Source organism: Nicotiana tabacum, chromosome 2 (assembly GCF_000715075.1).
Source record: "Nicotiana tabacum cultivar K326 chromosome 2, ASM71507v2, whole genome shotgun sequence".
Taxonomy (NCBI): Eukaryota; Viridiplantae; Streptophyta; class Magnoliopsida; order Solanales; family Solanaceae; genus Nicotiana; species Nicotiana tabacum.
The window spans coordinates 80,033,895-80,052,371 of NC_134081.1; positions in this window are offsets into that span (position 1 = coordinate 80,033,895).

Consider the following 18,477-nt stretch of genomic DNA (forward strand, 5'->3'; position numbering starts at 1 on the left):
ATAAAGAATACTAGGCGTAATAAGAACAACTCAACAAGAAAGGAAACAATATGCAACAATGGTCCCACAATATACAGTTCAACAACAAGAAACTAACACGAGTCAAATAATTCTGAATAAGGGCAAGTCCACTAAGGCATAGGATATCTAAGCCTCTTTTAAATTTGAACAATTACGGAAGAGATACAACAAATTCAAATAAAAGTGGGCAGTGAGAAAATCACCATAACCTCAATTAAGGATGAACATTTACAAAAAGGGACAACTACAACTTCAAATAAAGATATGCAGTTAGGGAAAAGATAACATGGCAATGGAAGAGAGAAAAATTTCAATTAATGCACATATGAATCAAGTAAACAGTAAGAGTAGATCATGAAGCAATTGATTCTAATTAAGCAGATAAAGGTGTAACGACCCGACCGGCCATTTTGAGCTCTAGCGCATCATTCAGCAGTTTGAGACCCTGAGCAGCTTCACTTCAGGTATTATGACTTGTACGCATGGTCGGAATTTACTTTCGGGAAGTTCAGAGTTGATTTGGAAAGATAATTCTAATTTCGGAAGCCTTAAGTTGGTGTCACGACCCCAGATTTCCCTCCGTAGGGTGTCGTGATGGCACCTAGTTTCTAAGACTAGGTAAGCCTATCAATGCGGAATAATTATAAATATCTGAAAATAAATAATCTACAATTCAAATGATTATAACTCCCAAAACCCGGTAGAAATAAGTCACAAGTTTCTAAGAATTTATTCTCAATGTCTCTATAAGTCAAGGTCTAAATAAAATATAAGGAAGCAACAAAAAATGATAGAAGGGGACTCCGGAGTCTGCGGACGCTGGCAGATATACCTCGAAGTCTCCGTGTGCAGGTAACTCACTGAAGTCTAGGCTGGTAAAATGTACCTGGATCTGCACAAAAAGATGTGCAGAAGCGTAGTATGAGTACACCACAGCGGTACCCAGTAAGTGCCAAGCCTAACCTCGGTAGAGTAGTGACGAGATCAGGTCAGGCCCTACTGGAGAATAAATAATGGCATGGTAAAATATTTAAATAATATTATAAGATAAAATGACAATGAAAATAAATCAAGTAGTATGTCACATTTAATTACATCAAATAATGGCAAATAAATACCTCGCGGAAACAAAACAGAATTCTTTTCAACTTGAAGAAAATCACAACAATAATCAAAGGCAACTGCAACCATAAATCAATATCAACAAGGGCACTCCCGAGGTACCGCCTCGTAGTCCCAAATCATAAACAAATTCACAATATCTCATTTTCTTATATCACCGCGGGAGCCTTCACAATTTGTTTAAAGAAAATATTTTTTTCTGAAATAGCATCTCGCGTTTTAGCCACCCTTATCACACCGCATGACTTCTAGTAGTCACCCCTACTAGCCACGCGTATCAAGCCACCCTTATCTTACCTCATGCATTTCAACACCCAGACCTTATACCGCCGTATGCGTATCAATATCACAATATATCATAATTTGCACCTCAAGTGTCCAATATTTCAATTTTTCCACAAAAAAATAAACAACAATATTTTTCAATAAAAAAGAGCTCACGGCTCATGCCAGAATAATCCAAAAAAAAATCTTAAAATATATATATCACAGATTAATGATGAAGAATATAACAAGATAAAATAATTTAATAAATGCGCAACAATGATCTACACAATTTAAAAATATAATCTTTCATATTTAGCCCGTATACACGACTTTTAACACATTTCAATAATCACATTAATATCAATTCTAGGGAAAATTTCTCCCACACAAGGTTAGACAAGTCACTTACCTCGACTTGCTCCAATTTAACCAAGTGTTGTGCTTTTTCCTCGATTTTTCCGACTCCGATCGACTCATATCTAGTCATAATTAATTTGATACAGTCAACAAAAATTATAGAAATCAATTTCATAAGAAAATACTATATTTTTCAATAAAATCCGAAATTAGCTCAAAATCGCTCGTGGGGCCCACATCTCGGAATCCGGCGAAACTTACAAAATCCGACAACCCATTCAATTACGAGTCCATCCATACCAATTTTACCAAAATCCGATAACAACTCAACCTCCAAATCTTAAATTTTTGTTTTTGGAAGATTTTGCAAAAATATTAATTTTTCTTCCATAAATTCACGGATTCATGATGTAAATGAGTATGGAATCATGAAATATAATCAATATAGGATAAGGAACACTTACCCCAATGTTTTCCCGTGAAAATCGCCCAAGAATCGTGTTCCAAAAATCCAAAACGAAATGAATGAAATGACCATTTTTGGTCCTTAAGTTTCTGCCAATCCGTCACTAAAAGTCCATTTTCCGTTGCTAAAAGTCCATTTTTCGTCACTAAAAGTCCACCAGAAACTGCTCTACTAGCCTTCCTTCAATTGATCATAACTTTATGTATAAATGTCCAAATGATAAATGGTTTAACTTTTTGGAAACTAGAATCAACCGACTACAACTTTCATGTTTTGCAACTTTTCTGATTCCTTATTAATTGCGAGATATAAGCTTCCAAAGTCGGCTCCATGCATCAGAATTTCTGGCGAAACTGCTCTACCAGCCTTTATTCAATCCATTATAACTTTCTTTTCAAATGTCTAAATAATGAATGGTTTAACTTTCTGGAAACTAAAAATAAAAGACTACAACTTTTATGTTTTGACAATTTTTCGATTCCTTATGAATTACTAGATATAAGCTTCCAAAGTTAGCTCCACACACCAGAAATTTCTGGCGAAATTTCTGCAAATTTCCAGCAACCTTCTTTGTCCGAAATCCATTCCGTTTTCCTTCCGAATTCCACCCGAGACCTTCGGGACCTTAACCAATTATTGCAACATGTCCCAAAATACAATACAAACTTAATCGAGTCTTCAAACAACATCAAAACGACTAATCGCACCTCAAATCAAAATCTATAAACTTTGAACTTTCAATTTTTACAAACAACACCGAAACCTATCAAATCCAGTCCAATTGACCTCAAATTTTGCACGCACATTATAAATGACATAACGGAGCTATAAAAATTTTCAGAATCGGATTTTGACCCTGATATCAAAAAATCAACCCCTCGGTCAAACTTCCCAAAATTCAACTTTCGGCATTTCAAGCCTAATTCCACTACGGACTTCCAAATAAAATTCCGACCACGCTCCTAAGTCCAAAATCACCATACGGAGCTGTTGGAATCATCAAAATTCTATTCCAGGGTCATTTGCACATAATTTGACATCCAGTCACTATTTAAACTTAAACTTTAAATTTTTCATCAAAATTTCATATCTTGGGCTAGGTACCTCGGAATTTAATTCTGGACATACGCCTAAGTCCCAATTCATGATACGGACATACTGGAACTGTCAAAATACTGATCCGAGTCTGTTTGCTCAAAACGTTGACCAAAGTCAACTCAGTTGTGTTTTAAACATCTAATTCACATTTTAATCCATCTTTCACCTCATAACTTTCCGAAAAATTTTTACGGACTGCACACGCAAGTCGAGTAATGGTAAATAGTGCTTAGATCACATAATTAATTATTAAATTTAAAGATGATATTTTGGGTCATCACAGTTGGAGAAATTGACTAAAGTGTGATTTTTGAGTAAATGATCTCGGAATCTAGATTTGAAGGTTCCAACAGGTTCGTATGATGATTTTAGACTTAAGGGTATGCCCGGAGCAAGTTTTGGAAGACCCGGGAGTGTTTCGACGCCTATTATGGAAGTTGGCATTTTTGGAAGAATTTTCTAAATTTGGGTTGAAGTATATTTCAATGTTATTAATGTCCGTTTGTGATTTAGAGTCTGGGAATAGCTCCGTATGGTGATTCTGTTATTGGGAGCATGTCCGGATATGGATTTGGAGGCTCGTAGGTCATTTTGGGGTCATTTGGCGAAAGTTAGAAATTTGAAAGATTTTGAGAAATTTGAGCGGGAGTGGACGTTTTGATATCAGGGTCGGATTCCAATTCCGGAAGTTGGAGTAGGTCCTTAATGTCGAATGTGACTTGTGTACAAATTTTGAGGTCAATCGGACATGATTTGACAGGTTTCGGCATCGATTGTAGAAGTTTAAAGTTTCAAAGTTCATTAAGCTTGAATTGGGTGTGATTCATGATTTCAATGTTGTTTGATATGATTTGAGGCCTCGAGCAGGTCCATGTTATGTTATTGGACTGGTTGGTGTGATTGGACGGGATTTCGGGGGCCTCGGGTGAGTTTCGGATGCTTAACGAATCGATTTTTGGACTAAGGCAAATGTTAAGGCAGCTGGTATCTGGTGTAACCGCACCTGCGAGGCTTTGGCCGCAGGTACGGATCCGCAGAAGCAGCCAAGAGGGTCGCAGAAGCAGTTCTGGCTGGGGAAGGCTGGGACCGCAGAAGCGGGACCGCACCTGGGCACGAAGAGCCGCAGAAGCGAATGCACAGAAACGTTGCCAGGCCGCAGATGCGGGAAATGTTGGGCTGAGCATAAACCGCACCTGCGATGAAATTTCCGCAGGTGCGGAGCTGCATAAGTGGCTATTGCACCGCAGGTGCGAGGATCGCTAGGCAGTGAGGTTTTATAAAACGGAGTTTTGGCTCATTTTCACTTCATTTCATCCATGTGAGCCGATTTTGGAGCACTTTTGGAGTGCCATCTTCATCAACTATAATGGGGTAAGTGATTTTTTCACATTGTGAGTTAAATACATGGTTTTTACATGGATTCTAGCATTAAAATTTGTGAAAATTTGGGATTTTGAAGAAAAACCTAGAAATTGGTATTCTTGGATTTTGATCACGAATTTGGGCATGAAATTGAGAATAAATTATATATTGGAGTTCGTAGTGCTATGGGTAGTGTTTATCTTCAAATATTTTCAGAATCCGGGCACGTGGGCCCGAGGGTTGCTTTATCAATTTTTTGAGCGGAGTTGGAAGTTGTTATAAATTGATTAATTATGGATATTAGAGTATATTTTGATTGGGCTGCATCTTATTTGACTAGTTTTGAATCGGCGGGCATCGGTTTGAGGTGTTAGAGAGGCTTTGGAGCCGGTTATGAAATTTTGGAGCGAGGTAAGTCTCTTGTCTAACTCTGTGAGGGGGAAATTATACCTAGGTGTTGTATATGGATGTGTGCTACTTGTTGTGGGGGCTACATACGCGCGAGGTGACGAGAGCCCGTACGTAGCTACATTCATGTTATTGTCCGGGTAGGCTTAGGTTCACATCATGCTATAGATGTATTATTTGAGCAGTCTCTCGCCTATTAAATTCCTCTGTTTTACATTACTACTTGAGACTAGACTTGTTATTGTAGAGACTTCACGAGTTCACGATTAGTCACCGAATAACTTTACTCCTCCTACGGCATGTTTTATATATATATATATATATATATATATATATATATATATATATATATATATATATATATATAGAGAGAGAGAGAGAGAGAGAGAGAGAGAGAGATGTTTTGATTAATTATGGATATTAGAGTATGTTTTGATTGGGCTGCATCTTATTTGACTAGTTTTGGATCGGCGGGCATTGGTTTGAGGTGTTAGAGAGGATTTGGAGCCGGTTATGAAATTTTAGAGCGAGGTAAGTCTCCTGTCTAACTCTGTGAGGGGGAAATTATCCCTAGGTGTTGTATATGGATGTGTGCTACTTGTTGTGGGGGCTACGTACGCGTGAGATGACGAGAGCCCGTACGTAGCTACATTCATGTTATTGTCCGGGTAGGCTTAGGTTCACATCATGCTATAGATGTATTATTTGAGCAGTCTCTCGCCTATTAAATTTCTATGTTTTACATTACTACTTGAGACTAGACTTGTTATTGTAGAGACTTTACGAGTTCACGATTAGTCACCGAATAACTTTACTCCTCCTACGGCATATTTCCGTGATATATATATATATACATACATACTTCATTGAAAGGTTTTTGTTAAAGAAATTACAACTCACACGTTTATTCGTGAGTGGGGTAAAGGACCCGTCAAAACTTCTTATTCTAATAGGATCGGGTCGTTCACCTCGGCAGGATTATGTATTTCACTCTTATGGGATCGGGTCATTCGCCTCGACAGGATATTGTATTTCACTCTTATGGGATCGGGCCGATCGCCTCGGCAGGATTTATGTATCAAACTCTCATGGGAGCGGGTCCTTCGCCTCGGCAGTTTAATAAATGTATCTATGGTTCGGGCCATTCGACCCTCGACAGTGCACAGTTTAAACTCTTATGTTGGATCGGGACGTACGCCTCAGCATTTCCTATGTCATATCCTCATGGAAATCGTGCGTAATATTTGGCAAGAAGTCAGGGTATCTGTAAATTTTCTCCCTCATTCGAATTATAACAACCTGCTTGGTGAGATCCAGTATACATATACATATATATATATATATATATATATATATATATATATATATATATATATATATATGCTCCGGTTGAGGAGGAATTTGCTAATTAAGAGCTTGAGTTTATAGTAAGGAGGATAATCGTACCACATATTTACACTTGTTTATTTTATTTATTTACTTTGCCTCGTATTTGCTCACCTCCTTATTGTACTTGATATTATTGGACCACTAGTGAGTGTCGATGTCGACCCCTCATCACTACTTCTTCGGGGTTAGGCTAGATACTTATTGGGTACACGTTGATTGCGTACTCATACTACACTTGCAGCACATTTTTATGCAGGTACATATGTGACTAGTGGCCTTGTGAGAGCAGAGGCGCGTATGCATGCGGGGACTTACGTGAGCTGCATTCTATATTACGACCTATATCCAGCAGAATTTCTTTCAGAGTTATTTGTATTATTCCTGTCTAAGTTGTATTCCAGACAGATGTTGTACTTTATTTTTACTTCTTAGTTGATGCTCATGCACTTGTGACACCGGGTTTTGGGCTGATTATGGGTTGTTCTGTATTGAAATTGTTAAGAATATTATTATTTACACGGTGAATTTCATCTTTTACTATTTAATCGAAGGAAACTATGATTTCAAAAATATTAAAAATGAGAACCAAATCAAGTATTTATTTTTGGATTGCCTGACGGCGGTGTCCGGCGCCATCATGACCTTAATAGATTTTGGGTCGTGACAAAAGGTGAAACTAGTAATTAAAGAACGTAATCATAACAAGTACAATTGCATATTCAATGAATACAAGGACCTAGGAACCCTAAAAGGCTATTTCAACAAATAAGTCCGAGCACGTACTCGTCACCTCGCGTACACGAACTACAATCAACACAGAAGACTCAAATCCTAAGGGGTAGTTCCTCCACACAAAGTTAGGCAAGATACTTACCTCAAAGAAAACAAACCAATACTCTAAAATGAACGTCTCGGGTGAAATGACCTCCGGACGGCTCAAATCTAACCAAAATAACTTCAAAGCACAAATAGAACTCATAAGAAACTATTCCGGATCATAAAGGCTCAATCTTTATCAAAATCTAAAAATCGACCCCCGGGCCCGCACCTCGGAAGCCGACAAATTTCACAAAACCCAAACACTCATTCCGATACGACTTCAACCATACTAAAATTATCAAATTCCGATACCAATTCGTCCCTCAAATCATGATTTTTCATTTTGAAAACTTTCTTCAAAAAACACAATTTTCCTCAACTCAAAACACAAATTAAATGATAAAAATAAAGATAAAATCATGGAATATATTAAATTCTAGGTGAAGAACACTTACCCAATCGATTTTCTTGAAAAACCGACAAAGAATCGCTCAAAACCGAGCTCTACAAGTCAAAATATAATGAAAAATGACCTAACCCTCGCTTTGAAAAACTTATATTCTGCCTAGGTCTGAAAGCATCGCGAACGCGGAGAAAGGCTAGCGTTCGCGAAGAAGGAAAGTAAGGCTCTCCAGAAAAACCCTTCGCGAACACGAGGGAAGGAGGGTGAACGCGAAGAACAAGGGACGGAACCTACGCGAATGCGAAGAAGAAATATGAGGCTGCTAGGAAGAGCTTTGCGAACGCGGGTAGCTAATCGCGAACGCGATGAAGGGTAAAACCAAACCTTCACAAACGTGAGAGGTTGAACGCGAATGTGAAGAAGGATCTCGAGGTGGTCAGCAGTAACACTTAGCGAACGCGAAAGGCGCTTCGCGATCGCGAAGAAGGACACCAGAAAACAAAAACAACAGTTCAAAAATAGTGGAAAAGGACCCGAAGCCCACCCGGAACACACCCGAGACGCCCGGGACTACATCTAAACCCACAAACAAGTTCTACAACCTAACACGGACTCACTCGTGGTCTCAAATCACATCAATAAATGCCGAAAATACAAATCGCACCACGAATCGAACTTAAAAACTTCCAAAACATCCAACTTCAAAAACTCGTGCCAAAACCAATCAAACCAACCCGGAATGACATCAAATTTTGCAGGCAAGCCCCAAATGAAATAACGGAGTTGTTCCAACTCTCAGAATCGCATTCCGATCCCGATATCACCAAAGTCAACTATTGGTCAAACTTTTCTACCTTCCAAACTTCAACTTTTCCAACTTTCGCCGAAATGCTTCAGATCACCCTACGGACCTCCAAATCCAAATCCGGATGCACGCCTAAGTCCAAAATCACCATACGATGCTATTGAAATTATCCAAAACCCATTTTGGAACCGTTTACACAAAGTCAAATTCCGGTCAACTCTTACCGCTTAAGCTTCCAAAACTTGAATCATTCTTCCGATTTGACTCTGAATCATCCGATAACTGAACTCGACCATCCACACAAATCAATACACATAATACAAATCTGTTCAAGACCTTATTCTGCCGAACGGGACTTAAATTCTCAAATCGACTGGCCAGATCATTACAGCCTCCCCCTCTTAAACAAACGTTTGTCCTCGAACATGCCAAGAATCGCCTCGAAGTCTTCAAATTATTGAATGCACATATCCAACATACACCCGCGGGTGATCCCACGTCACCCCAATCCACATAAGCCTAACGACACCATCTCAACTGTAATTTATCCTTTCTACTAACACTGATAAGCCTTAGAGTCAAAATTCTCACCTTTCGTTCATCTCCAAAAGACCCGATTTTAAATCCATACTTGGTATCAGTCTCAACCAGCTGCAACAACTCATGCCTACACCCACAAGGTATGACCACTCAACATGAAATGCCATACATAGGCCCATAATAACATTTCTAATCACAATAGCTGCCCATAATCAAAACCAGCACCGACAATTAGCCTCATATATGTTAGAACCCTGTTTCAAACCTCCACAATACTGACAATGATGCAAGAAACATGAAGACCTCTTAACTATACACCCGAATCAACAAGTCACAACTAACACCACCGGGCACACACCCCGCAAGTTAAAACTCAAGAAGCACAGAACAAAAAAGACTGAATATGTAAAGAGAAACACATAAGAGAAATACCAAACAAGTCCGACAGGCACAACTCTCTATCAGTACCATACTACGAATCAATTTAAAAAGGAAGAATCAAGGTATATGAACAAATCACAAGGATTTCATCCTAATATAACTTCCACCACGGCACGCAGCCCGGCTCAAACATATCAACTCACATGGAATCACGAGGGTCTCACCCTCAACTCTGAATCACAAGTCGAATACACATCATACCAAATGGAAATCTTCCACTAACTTAATTCTGCCAATAAAATCACAACACTTACTAAACTCTCACCCCGGTAGAGTATCAAATCATAAATCGTAACCAAATTACTTAGGAATCACATCAAACCTACCATAATGGGCAACAAGAATTCACTTCTAGCCTTGAAACTCTCAATAATGAATAAAAACAAACGATAGACATGGGCTACCACTCATAGAGTCTCCCAATAGGGCAACCACATAAACAAAGTGCTAATCATGAAACTCATCCATAAGTGAAGAAACAAATAAAGGAACTTGTCCCGATAAGCAGAACCGAAACAAAATACGAACGGTTCCCCACTGAAACAAATCAAAAGCATACATGTATGACATCATCTGGCGCAACGGCCCCCAGCCTACTATATGAAACACATCAACGGGTCGGGCCTCCCCCTTTTGGGCACCCTCTACTCGCCTGAATACCCCATTGTGACATGTCTGTCCGGAGTCTGGGACAATCTCTCACGATGTGGCTGGTATCTCCACACTCAAAACAACCTCTCTGCTGACGTGGTTGTGGAAACTGTGCAATACGAGTACTCTGAGACCCATGAGCACCTGAAATATAGTGCGAAGCCGGAAGGTCAAACTGAACTGGCTGACCCACAAAACCTCTACCATGTCGTACCCTGCCTCCAAAATAAGGACCAGTAGATCTCTCTAGCCTACGAGGCCTACTAGCCTCCCTGTCCTCTCTCTCCTAACCTTGCATGTCCTCTCTCTCATGGCCCCGCCTGACCTCTCTCTCCTGATCCCACATGCCCTCCACTCGGCGAGCGATCCCTATCACCTGCTGAAATAAAACATCCGACTCTAACTCTCGAGACATGCTGAACCGAATATCATGCCTGAGCCCCTCAATGAATCTACGGACACGCTCTTTAACTGTAGCGACCAAAGCAGGTGCATGTCTGGCCAAATCACTGAATCTAACGGCATACTCTGACACTGACATAGTGCCCTGGCGCAGCTGCTCAAACTCCGTGCGCCATGCATCTCGAAGGGACTGAGGTACAAACTCTCTCAGGAACATCTCTGAAAACTGAACCCATGTAAGTAAAGCTGACTCGGCCGGTCTGCCCAACTCATATGCCCGCCACCACTGATAAGCCGCTCCCCTGAGCTGGAACGTAACAAAGGCCACCCCTCTAGTCTCCACAATACCCATAGTACGAAGAATACGGTGACACTCCTCCAGGAAACCCTGGGTATCGTCTGTCACCAATCCACTAAAGGTAGGGTGGTACTTCTTGTACCTCTCAAGTCTAAGTTGTTCTTCCTCAGATGTTGTTGCCCTAACCACGGGCTGAGCTGGAACCATAGGTTGTGTCTCCATGACACCTGGAACCTGACCAACATGAACTCGCTTCTCTGGATGTGGGCGGCAGGAGTCTGAGCTCCTCCCCCGGTCTGTGAAATAGCTGGTGCAATCGGAATCAACCCCACCTGAGACAATGTACCAAACATGCTCAGGAACTGTGCTAAGGTCTCCTGAAATCCAGGGGTAACAGCAGGCACCTTCGGTACCTGTCCCCCAACCGGAGCTACTGGCGGCTCCTCAACTGCTGCTCTGGTAGGTGCCTTAGCTGCGGAACGTGCTCCTCGTCGGCCTCTGTCTCTGCCCCTAGCGACATCTGCTCCAGGGGTAATGTCATCAACAACTGCAGCTCATGTCCTCACCATCTGTGAGAGAATGGAATGATAAAAGTTCAAACTTCGAGACCAATGAACTCGCACGATAGGAATGAAGGAAGTGAAAATGTCCTAATAGTTCCGTAGCCTCTCAAAGATAAGTACATACGTCTCCGTACCGATCCCCAAGACTCTACTAACTCGCTTATGACTCGTAGCACCTATGAACCTAGAGCTCTAATACCAATTTGTCACGACCCAATTTTCCATACGTTGGGTATCGTGATGGCACATAGTCTTAGGGACTAAGTAAGCCTAATATTTACTAAATAACAACAATAATTAAATAACATCGAACAATTTTTGAAATGGAAATCTCTATAAAATTTACAATTTTCAAAACCGATAGTACAAGTCATAAGCTCTACAGAGTTTGCTACAACTTCTAAATACAACTGTTTGGAAATAGGTAAAAATAGTATGAATACAAAATAGGAAGGTGACTTCAAAGCCTGCGAACGCAGCAGGTTTACCTTGAGTCTCCACAGCAACAATCCGCGCTGCTATATATTGATCAACTTGCTTTGCAATACCTGGATTTGTACAAAAATGTGCATAAGTGTAGTATGAGTACACCACGGCGGTACCCAGCAAGTATCAAGGCTAACCTTAGTGGAGTAGTGACGAAGAAAAGTCAAGACACCTACTGGACTAAATAACCTGAACAAAGTATAAGTATAGAAACAACAGAGTATAATATCTACATAAAGACTACGCGATATGACTAACAATACAGTAAATGCAATAGGAAAGGACAACAATAAGTATTAGCGGAATACCATAATAATAACACAGAAGGGTGAACGTAAACACAACCTAAATCCGAAATCACAGATACAGCAAGGACAATTAATAACTCAGCAACAACGACCGCTTTCACATCAGGTTTTAGTCAACAAACTCCACGAGGTACCGAACCTCGGACAAATCCCAACTCATGGGTCTCAATACTTAAACCCTAACACTTGGCATCATGTGCCCTCATTACACCTCATAACCGCACTGACGACTCGCGTGCCAAATAGAGTCATTCTCACATAGAAGACAAGTAAGAAAGGGTGTACATCTATAATCAACAATATCAAGAAAACCTTTTATCCGATAAGAGTGCTTAACTAGGTGTATGCATGTGCAAGTGTCCTAACATAGTTCATACCAGCTAGTAAGCATAAGGGAAAAGAACAGACAACACGCAGAATGTTTTCTCACAACTTTCACAAGATAAAGCTCACACAGGTAAGTGTACCACTACAAAAATATCAACAAGAAGAATGCCCCCAGACCATCACAAATCATCACAAATCAATCCCTGACATAGCCCACCTTGTCTCGCCCTGTGTGCAATAGTAAAGTGAATGCCCGCCTTGTCTTGCCACATGTGCATAATAATGTTCCCACCTTGTCTCGCCACATGAGCAACCCACATATATATATATATATCCCGCCTTGTCACGCCGCATGTGCAAATATCAGTAGTAACAACAGCATGGCCGAAATCTCGTGCAACCCCATAACAACAACCGCACGACAGAAACCTCGTGCAACACAATAACAACCGCATAGCAGAAACCTCGTGCATCACAACAACAATGACAATAATACAAAGTACGGCAAGTAAATCAACTCAAGAACCTTCGATCACAAGAAACGGTAGAACTATTTCACAGGGAATAACCATAATAAATAATACTAGGCATAATAAGAACAGTTCAACAGGGAAGGAAACAATATGTAACAATGGTCCCACAATGTACGGTTCAACAACAAGAAACTAACACGAGTCAAATAACTATGAATAAGGACAAGTCCACTAAGGCATAGGATATCTAAGCTTATTTTAAGTTTGGAAAATTACGGAAGAGATATAACTAATTCAAATAAAAGTGGACAGCGAGAAAATTACCATAACCTCAATTAAGGGTGAACATTTACAAAAAAGGACAACTACAACTTCAAATAAAGATACGTAGTTAGGGAAAAGATAACATGGCAATGGAAGAGATAACAATTTCAATTAAGGCACATATAAATCAAGTAAACAGTAAGAGTGGGTCATGAAGCAATTGATTCTAATTAAGCAGGTAAAGGTAAAACTAGTAATTAAGGAACGTAATCATAATAAGTAAAACTTCATATTCAATGAATGCAAGGACCTAGGAACCCTAAAAGGCCAATTTCAACAAATAAGTCTGAGCACATACTCGTCACCTCGTATACACGGACTACAATCAATACACAAGACTCAAATCCTAAGGGGTAGTTCCCCCACACAAGGTTGGGCAAGATACTTACCTCAAAGAAGACAAACTGATACTCTAAAATGAACTTCTGGGGTGAAATGACCTCCGGACGGCTCAAATCTAACCAAAATAACCTCAAAGCACAAATAGAACTCATAAGAAACTATTCCGGGTCATAAAGGCTCAATCTTTATCAAAATCTAAAAATCGATCCCCGGGCCCGCACCTCGGAACCCGACAAATTTTACAAAACCCGAACACACATTCCGATACGAGTTCAACCATACTAAAATTTTCAAATTCCGATACCAATTCGTCCCTTATATCATGATTTTTCATTTTGAAAACTTTCTTCATAAAATCATGGAATATATTAGATTCTAGGTGAAGAACACTTACCCAATCGATTTGCTTGAAAATCCGACAAAGAATCGCTCAAAACCGAGCTTTACAAGTCAAAATATGATGAAAAATGACCTAATCCTCGAACGCGAAGAACAAGGAACGGAACCTACATGAATGCGAAACGGCAAACGCGAACACGAAGAAGAAATATGAGGCTGCCGGGAAGAGCTTCGCGAACTCGGGTGGCTAATCGTGAACACGATGAAGGGGAAAACCAAACCTTCGCGAACGCGAACGTGAAGAAGGATCTTGAGGTGGTCAGCAGTAACACTTAGCGTAAGCGAAAAGCGCTTCGCGATCGCGAAGAAGGACACCAGAAAACAGGAACATCCGTTCAAAAATAGGGGAAAAGGACCCGGAACACACCTGAGGCCCCCGGGACCCCGTCTAAACCCACAAACAAGTTCTACAACCTAACACGAACTCGCTCGAGGCCTCAAATCACATCAAAGAATGCCGAAAATACAAATCGCAACACGAATCAAACTTATGAACTTCCAAAACATCCAACTTTGAAAACTCGTGCCGAAACCAATCAAACTAGCCTGGAATGACGTCAAATTTTGCAGGCAAGTCCCAAATGACATAACGGAGCTGTTCCAACTCTCGGTATTGCATTCCGACCCCGATATCACCAAAGTCTACTATTGGTCAAACCTTTCCACCTTCGAAACTTCAACTTTTCCAACTTTCACCGAAATACTTCAAATCACCCTACGGACCTCCAAATTCAAATCTAGATGCACGCCTAAGTCCAAAATCACCATACGAAGCTGTTGAAATCATCCAAAACCCATTCTGGATCCGTTTTTACAAAGTCAAATTTCGGTCAACTCTTACCGCTTAAGCTTCTAAAACTTGAATCCTTCTTCCGATTTGACTCTGAATCATCCGGTAACTCAACTCGATCACGCACACAAATCAATACACATAATACGAAGCTGCTCAAGACCTTATACCACCGAACGGGACTTAAATTCTTAAAATAATCGGCCGGGTCGTTACACAAACGTCATAAGAAATCTTCCTACTACCTTCAGTAGCCTCCTGCCCCTTTATCTGTCTATAGGAAACAATCTCAAATTTTGAAAATGAGTGGTTTTAAGCTTGAAATGGCCAAATAACACAACTACCATTTTAACTAAAAACAACACATAGATTAACCTTAGTAGGAATCAAATTTCGATCTACTTCACCATTTTCATACATTTTTGAAACATGGAACAATTAATAGATCCCATTAAGACAGATGATTATCAATAGCACATAAACTAGTTCATGAATGATTTTGTACTGATTTTATCAGAGAAACAAGTGAACAGAACTAGTCATTAAAAGAAAGACAAAGATAGAGCAGATATGATAATGTAACACAAGGATAAGGCATAAAGTTGAGTATAACTATGGAAACAAACATTCAAATCTTCATTTACAATCTCGAAGAGAATCATAAGTGAGAATTAACATACCTAAAAGCAGTAACTAAGCATGAGTTAACCAAACAAGGTCTAGGATTCCCAAATTCAACAACAACAGGGAAAATCAACAGGATCGAGTCAGCAAACAGCATCTCTAAAGCTTGAAAATCTTTTGACAACCCCAGAAAACTACCATATAAGTATGCTGAAATTCCAAACAGCTTTTCTCCTCTCTCTTTTTGCTTCTTTCTTTTTTTGTATTTTTCAAATCGAAACTTTTGAGAGTGTCTTTCCTCAGAAGAAATCAGTATCAGATGAAAAGAAAAGCTTCAAATTCTGTCCAGAAGATGAGTGTAAAATTCGTATCCAAAATGAAGAGAGAATCATCTTCTTTTATAGAATGTAGAAGGGGTCCTATGTGAAGGGAAAAGGGAGGGAATAGGGAATGTCAGCTGAATTTTAGGAGATAAGGGCACCTGTTGTAACTGAAAATGGACAGCTGTCCCTTAGCATATTTTTCCTAATTTTTCCAGCCCCTTTTCTTTCTGAAATACTGCATTAACCCCCCCCCCCCCCCCAATGTTTGAGAATCCAAAGAGAGGATTATCGAGAAAACTTCTTGAGATTTTTACTTATCTATATTACTTTTGAAACTTATTTACCCTCTATATTGAAATTTTAATTTAATTGCAAGTTGATATACGATTTATCGTCCATCTACAAAATAATGCATTAGCCTCTAATTTTACCTTGTTTTTCCTTCCCCATTCCACTCATCTCTCTCAAGAAAGGATCCCTAATTACTAATGGCAATGGCGTTACTAGTGGCCTGAAATTGACTCAAAATCGAGATGCAAAAAAATATGAATTCAAATAACTCAAATCAATTACAAGAAGTGAGCGAAGTGTTAATATAAGGGGAATGAATTTGATTTTCAGTGGCAAGTGTAAATATAAGGAGAATGAACTTGATTTCCTAGATACTCAATTAAAATTAATTTCTGAAATACTCAATTACTGAAAAATGTCGAATGTGTTGTTCACCCGCATAAGATTTAAAGTTTCTCATCACCATCTCTTTAATGAATAGTCATTGACAGCCATTAAAAAGTTTCGAGGCGAAAATTAAATTTTGTGAAGTTGTTATTTGTTTGGATTAGGTGTTGATGCAAATGATTGGGAATATCCTTTGAAATTTATATCTCAATTTTGAGAGAATTTGGTGAAGATTCGAGGTGATTTTGGTTAGAATTTCAAATTGAAACTCGAAAAAGACGACATAAATAAATTTGTATATAATTTGTATGTCTGGTATAAAAACGATATATATATATCACTAACATAGTTATATACAAGTTCTATATAAATTGACCGGATTTTGTTAAAAACAATTGTACTCAAGTTGTAGGTAAATTGTAGATCTTGATCGAATTTATATATATTTTGTAAAAAAAAAATAGTTACTTTTGGTAAATAGAAAAATATAGAAAAATCGAGTAAAATAAGTTTGAAATTTCGTACATATACGAAAAAGTCCCAAATTTCTTCCGACCCAAGCCCAATTCCGCATGGCCCAAGGAAAATTAATTTTTACCTTCCTATACACTATTTGAAACTTTATTACCCTCCCTACTCAAGTTTCAATTTAATTATATAGGCATATACAATTTACCAATTATATACGCTTTAGGAATTAAATGAGTATCCCCTTATATTAGGAATTGAATAAGGAATCAATTATTTCTCATCCTTATTCTCTCTCTCTCTCTCTCTCTCTCTCTCTCTCTCTCTCTCTCTCTCTCTCTCTCTCTCTCTCTCTCTCTCTCTCTCTCCGTCTCTCTGTCACTCTCTCTCTCTCTTTCTCTCTCAATCTCTCATTTTTTGCTCTTTCCCCAATTTTTCTTCCTCTGATGCCCTCTAATTTTTATCCTGTCATGTTGTATATATTTTAATGGAATTCATCAATGGATTTCAATCGTTTTACTATAGAGTTTTAACTTAGCAATTTCCTTTCATATTGCACAATTGGTGTTCAAATTGAAATTGTCAATCAATAAATTTTGAAGGTGTTTTACTCTCCACCATTGACAGCCATTAAAAAGCTTTGAAACTTTGAATTCGAATTTGGGTTTTCAAAAATCATTATTTATTTGGATTGGGTGTTGTTGCAAATAATTGAAAATATTGTTTGGAGTTTATATCTCAATTTTGAGGGTGTTTGGTGAAATTAGACTTGATTTTGGCTGAATTTCAGATTAAAACTCGAAGAAGAAGAACATATACATAGTTCAAATTTTGGAAATATAAATTTTATACAACGATTCATAGATTATACAACTATTTTTTAACTTTCATACAACATTCAAATAACTATATATATGTTCTTCTTCTTCTTCGAGTTTCAATCTTAAATTCAGCCAAAATCAAGTCTAATCTTCACCAAACACCCTCAAAATTGGGATATAAAATCCAAATAATATTGCCAATTGTTTGCAACAACATTAATCCAAACAAATAATGGTTTTTGAAAACCCAAATTCGAATTCAAAGCTTCAAAGTTTTTTAATGGCTGTCAATGGTGGAGATTCAAACACTTGAATACTAAAAACTCTTTATTGCTCATCGTCTAGGAGGATTTTCATCCAACTCATTTCATCCAACTTTGGACAGTAGTACAATGCTTCAACAGAGCCATTAAATGGAAAAGTCAATCACCTTCAAAGAGTTCAATACCAAATTTAGTTTGTGACTGGTTCAGGTATTTTGTAGCCAAAGTTTATCGTTCCGAGGCTCATAACCCACTTGATGTTTAAGTAAATCTTGCCAGTCACTCAAGCTATTCCAACAATTCAGCACGATCTAGGATTATATACTTCGGGTCTATATTTTTCCGATGACGGGAGCTGCTATTGCCACCACCAGATACTCAAACGTGGTTAACACTATTTTTCCCTTTCAATTAGGGCGGGTAATATATAAAATTAGGA